This window comes from Lagopus muta, chromosome 13 (genome assembly GCF_023343835.1).
Source record: "Lagopus muta isolate bLagMut1 chromosome 13, bLagMut1 primary, whole genome shotgun sequence".
NCBI lineage: Eukaryota > Metazoa > Chordata > Aves > Galliformes > Phasianidae > Lagopus > Lagopus muta.
In genome coordinates, this window is record NC_064445.1 from 5,584,482 (window position 1) to 5,593,024 (window position 8,543).

Below are 8,543 nucleotides of genomic sequence, written 5' to 3' on the forward strand. Positions count from 1 at the left end.
ATCCACAAACTTTTTGAGAACACACAATTCTGAGGTCCTTTGTCAATAAAGGAACAACAACCTGAAGGAAGTGTTTTTTTTCATTCTTTCAGGAACAAATTAGGTCAAACAAATGCAGTAAGCAGTGAAGCAGCCTGAGTTGGATCTTTAATTAGCAAATGGTTTATAGAATTAGCTCTGGTTTTTGTTTTTACTTTTTCTCAGTTCTTTGGTTTATGGAAATCTGTGTGCATGAGAATAAGATTACCAGTGGACCATTTGTACACCAGCGCTTACTCTGATTGCCCATGACATCCATATGATGGTAATACTACCAATCTTGAGAGACTCTAAATGCACCACAATGATTTCCAGTTTAGTGATCTTTTGTAGTGACAGCAAGTAAATTTAACATTCAGGGCGATTCCTCCTTTGTACCATGGTCATTTTAATAATGAGTAGCCAATTCACTGCTCAAAACGGATGCTGAGTATGGTAAAACCAACTAGCTAATGAAGTCAGTCAGCCTCATCAACATGACAGAGCTGACATCTTACCTCATCAGCAGTTGGAACAATTTTGAAGTCCATTATAACAGATATAAATTTCCAGACAGCCCATTGCTACTACTGACCATAAATTTAGCTTGATGTCCTTAATTTGCTAAGTTTTGTATTCTTGAAAAGTATTCTGCATTGCAGAATGTACTGCTCTGCCTAGGACCTTCAATTTCTGCTACTCAGATGAGCTCAGGCCCTACTGCTGATTAAACATATTGTTAATGTTTCAGCTGACATATTTTCCTAGACTGTGGAGGCATGCATGCATCTCAATGGTGATGATTTGTGAATACTTACAAACTGATCCACATGCATAGCATTGAAAAAAAACCTGTTCAAATGTAAGTTCGGAAACATCAGCAACAATAGCTTGACAATATTATGACAAATAAAAGCCAAAGAAGGCAGGGCAAAAAAGATTCATCCTTAAAATGACAAATTTTGAGAAAAACAAAAATCATATGTACTGAGATGAAGACTAGAAATGAATGCAAGGAAAAAGAGGATAAGGAAAAGCAAAAATGGAGTTCAAAAGTGAGATATTATAACACAAAAATATGAAGACTAATCAAGGGATTAAAACAATTAGAACAAATGTATCATTTCAGACTATTAAGCAATTGCAGAGAAAAAGAATCCATCAGATTGATTTACTAAGGCAGAACAGTCATTAGAAGGACTAATAAAATGAATGCTGAAAAATGTAGGACTAAAGTACAAACGTATGATCAATAATCACTAAGTTCCTATTAGAAAAACCACCAATGACTAAACAAGGATGTTTTGGAAAACACAATTCACAGCTAGAAAAGGAAAATGGGTTCAGTAGCTGTCTATCAAGGTGATACTCTGAATTACTAAGTTTACACAAATAGAAGGTCATGTTTTAGATATTTTTGCAGATGAATGTGAAATGGCAAAACAAAAGCAGTTGTAATCATATCAAAACAAGCGTTTAGACAACAACTCTGAAATTGTTAGGCTCTAGATGAAAAAACACATACGCTCACACAAGACAACCAGGTAAAGAACAAGAACACATAAATTGTAAAACCTTTGTCAGAAGTTCCAACAGAGATTCCAAGGAGACAGGGATCTAAAAACTGAAATACCTCTTTCTTTCAGAAGTAGTTGACATATGACAAACAGCATAATAGAGCCATCTTTCTGCCACCACTTAAACCTGCTGGGTAAAATTTCTAATATATTCAGGGTTAGCACATTGTCACAAACCCTGTGTTTCCAGATGGAATATTTTGTTCTTGAGGAGACCTTCTGAAATTCAAAGAAGATACTCCAATCAAGTAGAAAAGATTGTGAAAGTTAATTTCAATTTCTTTTTTTTTTTTTTGTGCATTTTACAATATAAATTTAAATAATAGACAAATCACACTTATACATAGATCACATATATTGCAGCTGGATTGGGAATAATGTTGAATTCTGATCAGATTTTTTTTTAAAAAAAAACAGTTCTATTTATTTGCAGGTGTTCAATATTAACAGCGCTGAAATGAGCAAATTCCAGAACCAGCTGCAGTCACCTTTTCTTTCAGGATCTTTCCATTTTTACAAAAACATTTCTTATTATTACTTACACGATCTTGGAGAGTCAATAAAAACTGCACAAAAAGATGACTCCTCTTGTGCTCCCCATTCACTCAGCTCTGCAGGGCTTCACAGCAGGTCTTTTTTTTTTTTTTTTAAGGCATGTATATTAAATTCCATTGCAGAAGCCATTATAAGGTTTTAACAATTATAAGTTATCCATAAAGGCTGGATGAGCTCATGACCTCCACTCCCATCTATGTGATATTGCTGTGAAAGGATTTGGTTTTAAAGACATTCTTGGTGTTAATAAAAGTAATAACAATAAAACTACCCATGTTCGGGAATCTTTCCATCAGAGCTCAAATGATTTGTCCACAAGTGCGCAGTTTTCTTGGAGGTGTTCAGCAGTTTTCAAGAAAAAAAAAAAAAAAAAACGATTCTCCACTTTGTTAAATCAAGATGCTCCTGTTTTTGATAAGCTCTCCCCTCTGGTTACAGCTACTGATAACAGAAATTTGGACATTTAAACCAAAACTGTTCAGAACTGTCTCAGTCAGCATCCAGTACCATAATTCTGAGAGTCACAGCCAAATTCGAGTTCCCCAAACACATACAGCTTAATTAGGAATTTTCTTCTACAGAGAAATTAGGTTGATTTCTTTATTGATTGTTTTTATGAATATTATTACTATTCTCTGTAAATGTGTCGTAATGAAACAAGTTATTTCCAGGCCAGTGCCAACCTGATATACTAGAGTATATAGAGAGTAGAGATGGACCTAACTGCCACATAACTCAGCATTTCTGAAATTCAGGAAGGTCTGAATATGCTTTATTGTCTACTTTGATCTATAATAAGCCAACTAACGTTACACTCTGGCAAGGAGCATTTGTAGTCGATATATTTGTAATCGTCGATAGAAAAGTCTATAAATTTGTAATATTTGTAGTCGCTCCAACTGAGCGAACGTTCAGATTTATTAATTCAAAAATATTTTCAAAGTTCCAGCATAAGATTAATTATGCAGTACACATCTGAAATACAATGCATCTTAATACTTCAGAAGAAATTCCTATTTTATTTTACAGTATAATTTTATTCACTCAGTAAGCAATTGAAATTAACACTCTGAACCCTTGAAAGCTTCAAGTGGTATCTAAATGTTGCAGCCTATATTATTCTAAGACTAGATGGTTTTCTAAGCAGTACTGAGCTGTTGCATGTTCTGGCATTCCTTTCTTCGCATTAACTTCCTCGTGCAAAACTAACACACAGTGTCATGCACTCATACTGTTAGGACAGCCTAAGCCCAAGTAAAAAGATATCTCACCACAGCGCACAGAGAACTTGAACCATATATTCTACAGAAAGTAATATTTCAATTAATAATTTGGATTATTCATATTTTTATCCCCAAAGCTCTTATAAAAATCATCTCCAGAGTTGTGCCAAATACTTACTAAATATAAAAATTTATTGCATCAAAACCTTATACTCCTGTTGTGGAGATCCAAAGGATACAAATGAGTCTTAGATATTGCTCTATAAAGTAACCTTGGTTTTCTCTGTGATGCATAAATATTTGTAGCAGAACTGACTTTGAAGGAATTAGAGGGAAGACACCACAGAGGCAGGAAGAATGCACAAATCCAGAACAGATTTAGTAGGAGATAGGTTTTGGAAATTGAATTAATACAATTTAACCACACTTACATGACAATTAATGTACCCTTTACAATTAATTCACTGGATATGATTTACTCTCCTATCAAGTATACAAAGACAGAACACTTGGTGACTTGGTCTTGTGATCTGAGGCAAATTCAAGACTGATAACTCTTCCCAGCGTCTAGAAACAGCAAGAATAACAAGAATCACTCCACCATAAAAAGAAAAAAATAATTTGTACGCTCACATTTTCTTCATGTCACCTTATAAAGGGTAACAAAATAATCTGATAAATCAGGAAATAATGTATTTCATTAGCAACTAATACTGCTAACTGCAACTTAATTTTCTTTGAACTCACCAGTATATACGATTTTTAGAATGAATAAAAAAAAAAAGCTAAATCCTTTCCCCTGTAGGTTGGCTTCCATTATTTTCTTTCACTTCTTCATCATGTCAATCAAATTAATTTTTTTCCTTTGTAAACTTGCATGAGATCAACTCAGTGCTGGTACAGTAGTTTATTCACATGAAAATGTCAAACCAAGTAAGTAAGTAAATAAAAGTGAATATCTTCCCTGCAGGTTTTTATTTACTACTCTGAGGAATTGGTTCTTTGTATGCACATAAAAGCAATAACGTAAAGGAGCAAAGATACTTGCATCATAAAATGGGGAGAGAGAGGAGGGATGATACTGCTACAAAAGAAACTGCAATCCCAATCCCTACAATAACCCAGAAGGTTACCAAGCAATTACAGAAAGCCCAGCTAAGGCTAGCTTTTCACATTTTCATCGGTGGCAGGAACTGAATTGGTCTTTAAAAAAATGCAAACTCTAACAGCAATTTTGTCCAAGTATGTGTTTATTACAACACCACCTCACTTATCTCAGCCCGTACCATTCTGTAGACTGTGCTCCATTTCCATTTGTGGCTCAGTGCTGGGACAGGGCATCACTGACTACGTCTTCCAATTGCAGGTAGCAGACTTCTTTTGTGCGTGATTTCTGGTTGACAGATATTGTTCGGGATTATCGATGCCAAGCAAGCTTTAGCTGTCTGTGTTACAACACTACAGATTTATCTTTTCCACTGTAGAAAACAAGATGCTCTGTTTACCAATATGTTCTGTCCTCCTGACACAGAGAATTGAAACATGAGATAACAGTGTGAATGAAAGTCATGCTGTGCTCTGAAGTGACTCAAGTATCCAAAGCTTGAACCACTGCGTGTTCTGCAAACACACGTAATTCCTGTGGTTGTTCCCCCCACAGAACATGATCCCTTCTCCTTTAATCTCAGGTTATTCCCTGTTGAGAACCATTGCTCAGTGTGTTTGAGAGCATCTAAAGCAGACGAGGCACTGTAGATGAACAGCTATGAGGTTCCAAACAGCAGCATTGTTCAGCAGCAACAGCCTCTCCTGTCTCCTGCCTGGCACAGGAATAACAAGATAGAATAGAGCAGAAGGAGATGTGGAAAGTAAAGCATTTCATTGCTTTAAACAGGCAAGTAAATTATGAAAAAGAATGTTTTAGTAAAAGGCACCAAAGAGTATCCATAATGAAAAAGCACTTGGAGCCCAAAGCACTAGTTGGAGCCCAGAGCACTAATGCAGCAAGTGAATGTGTTTTTTTTTTTTGTTGTTTTTCTTCTTCTTCTTCTTCCATCTTCAGTCAAATAATCACATTAATCTCTAGTATTTCTTAACTGCACATATAGAAGGACATTCTGTATCTTAAGCTTCCCAGGTACTCCCCATCCCCCACTTCTCCAGCACGGTTTTTGTCATTTGCAATACTACATTCAAAAAAAGTCCATGTTTGCTTCTCTCAACACCAGTGGGAAAATTCTACAGGGCTCTTTCTTTGTTCTCTGTTTTCAAGATCTGGAGATTGTAGTTGGATCAGGTTTTACAGTCTTTTTTTTTTTTTTTTTTTTTTTAATGTCCAGAAACATTTACTTTGCATTCTTTTTCAATTAACTCAATATTCTGTTCTTCTAAAAAGCTAGGATGAAACCCCAAGAAATATAACACAGCACTGAAGTTCCATGTTTAAGGCAGCCTCATACTGTTTACTCCTACCTGGTGCAACCCAAAGCACTCTGCACAATAGTGCTCTGCACTCCTCACAATATTGCCCTGAGTATATCTCCACTGTTATTGTTACCTGCACATACTTTTATACATCATTCTTACCCGATTCTTCATTTTTTCATCTTCTGTACTTTGTTTCTTAAAGAAGCGTTCCACACCCTATTAACCACTTTCCCCTCTCCCCTTGAAGTTCAAAGAATCCCATTTCAACTATGACATTTCTACACTAATCTTTAGAACACACGGCACTAACATTTATGAATTACTTATGAGCCATTTTTTTGACTTGCAGAGGTAACAGCAAGAAAATTCACTTCAGTCATCTGTGTTTTACTGCACCTTATCACTTTATTTTTGGTTTACAAGCAGTATTAATTTGACTTCCTTTTAAAAATGTAATAAAGACTTTCCTTTCAAAATCAAATTTTCTGTTGTCTATTCTGTAGCACGTCCAGAACGCTAGCTAAAATTTAAATTATTCTAGGATTTCTGTAGCTTTTACATTGGTGTGAATTACTTCACAGGTTCAAGAAAAAGAAGAATTTTCCCTCTTTCTAAAAAAAAGAAAAAAAAAAAAAACCACACACAACCCTTTGAATATATTTATAATTGTTTCTATTTAAAAAACAGTATTCTGCACCTTGTCATCAAGTTAGAAGCAAGTTCACAAGCAAGAAACCCTAATCACTTTCTTTAGTATCTTAATTCTCATTAGATCAAAATTAAATGTGCGCTATATAGTACTTATTCAACCCTTCATAATTCTGTACATTTTACATGTATTCTCTACTCACAGTTGAAAATCCATTCAAAGGAGCCTAGGGAAAAAAAATAAATAAATAAAACCAACAACCTTCCCCCCTCCAGAAGTCATCTCAAACTGCATTGTAAACTCTTCTAAAAAGAAGGGAAATAACGGCCCACTTGGAAAGTATCCCTGGCACAATTGATCAAACGCTAGTTGAAGATAACTGTATATGCACAGAATCTCAAATAGGAGACTGTGGACCTGCTGTATAACTTAGCTTCATTCCTAACAAAAGCATTCTGTAGGCACAGGCAGTAATCAGGAATAAAATAATGCCTTATTTATGGTCGAAAAACACAGTGGAGATGGCAAATGTGATCTTTAGGTCAAGGTGGCCAAAAAAAAAAAAAAAAAAAAAAATTAAGATTTTTGCACTGGTTCCATCCAGTGTTCATGAATTGGCATGCACACTTTCGTAATGCAGACAAAATCAACGTTAAATCAAATCACCTGTAAAGCTCCCTGTACCACACACTCTTATTCTTCCTTCATGGTTAAGGGATATTCCCATAAAAGATAACACCGATTTCAGTGACAGTAAAATAAAAGTACACACCGAAGTACATCTCTTCCTTCAATTACTACAAAAGTTTGCTGGACATCTTCAAAAAGGACAGTAAAGGCATCTTTCTTTCCGTGTTCAAATACTTCTGGAAAGCATTAAATGACATGTTTTCTAAACAATCCAAGAATTGATCTCTTATTTTGCTGTAGAAAATAAACAAATGTAAAATAAATCCAAAAACCCCACTACCACCTCCAACCCAAAACAAAAAAGATATGTCTAGAACTAAAGAACTGAAAATAAGAAAGTATGGAGTTGTTATAACAACCTGGATTTGGCATATCAAGAAATGGAATTCCCTTTTACAAAGCTTGTACTCTAAGATGAAACTTCAGCAGGAAAAATGCTAAGCACCTTCAACCAATGAATATAGAAAGTAATGGTAGCAGATTTAATCAAAAAGTAGTAAGGCACTAGGAATAAACTAAAGTCAGATCCTCCTGTTTATGCCATCATTTTGGGCAGGCAGTATTTACACGATTCTTCAGTTCACAGTCTATATTTCTGAGAGCCCATGCTGTCCAATAGCTTTGTAACTGAAATATTTTTCACGTGTACTAAATTCCACGTCATGAATCTTTCAATTTCCCTAATTTAGCAAGGGAATCACTTTCATTTTTTCAAGTTTCCTAAGTAGACCTCCAGAAATTTTCCAAAACAAAGGAAACATCTCCTTTTTCACAATTACCTAGGAAAACTGCATATATCTGAGGACATGATGAACACGCTACTACTATGGATAACTATTTTCTGTTGACAGCACAATTATTACAGTTGGAAGGATCAGCGTGGTGGAATAACAAAAGAGACAAATAGAAAAAGAATGCTCACCCATATCTGAACATCCAGGCTTGCAGGAAAAAAAAAAACTCCCCAAGAAAGGAATCTCCAACCAGAAGTCCTTCCCTAGTGGCAGTCAGCCCTTAAATGGGGTCTAAGAGAGGTGCAGCCAGATGCAGCAGACCAGCACTCTTCTGGTCACACAGCTGAATTGCCTTCACCTGTGCTTCCAGGGCTGACCAGTCCTTTCCCCAGGTGATCAATCAGTGGTTCAGGCTGTGACTCGAAAGTTCCCATACAATGATCTAATTCAAAATGCATTTTGAGATTAGGAGACTTTTTCATTGATGTAAATAAAATGCAAAAGTTGCAGTTGTTACTTACAAGAGAGAGACAGAGAAAGGGAGAGACTGTAATTGTTGCTTAATTGAGAAAGGTTTGTATATACTCCAGTAATGAACACTTTCATAGACACTAGATGTTGATTCTTGAGTACATTAAGTTAAACTAAAGATAAACCAGATTTAATTCTG

The 8,543-nt window shown here is 35.5% G+C and overlaps 1 long non-coding RNA gene across 1 annotated transcript; it reads right to left on the minus strand.

Annotated features, from left to right (window-relative positions):
• Positions 1 to 2,632: 2,632 nt before the first annotated feature.
• On the minus strand, positions 2,633 to 8,129 carry LOC125699718 (uncharacterized). Its single transcript, XR_007379666.1, has 4 exons — positions 8,062 to 8,129; positions 7,222 to 7,315; positions 6,652 to 6,675; positions 2,633 to 5,193 (listed from the first exon to the last, which is right to left on the minus strand). It is a non-coding gene; the product is annotated as an uncharacterized LOC125699718 (long non-coding RNA).
• Positions 8,130 to 8,543: the final 414 nt, after the last annotated feature.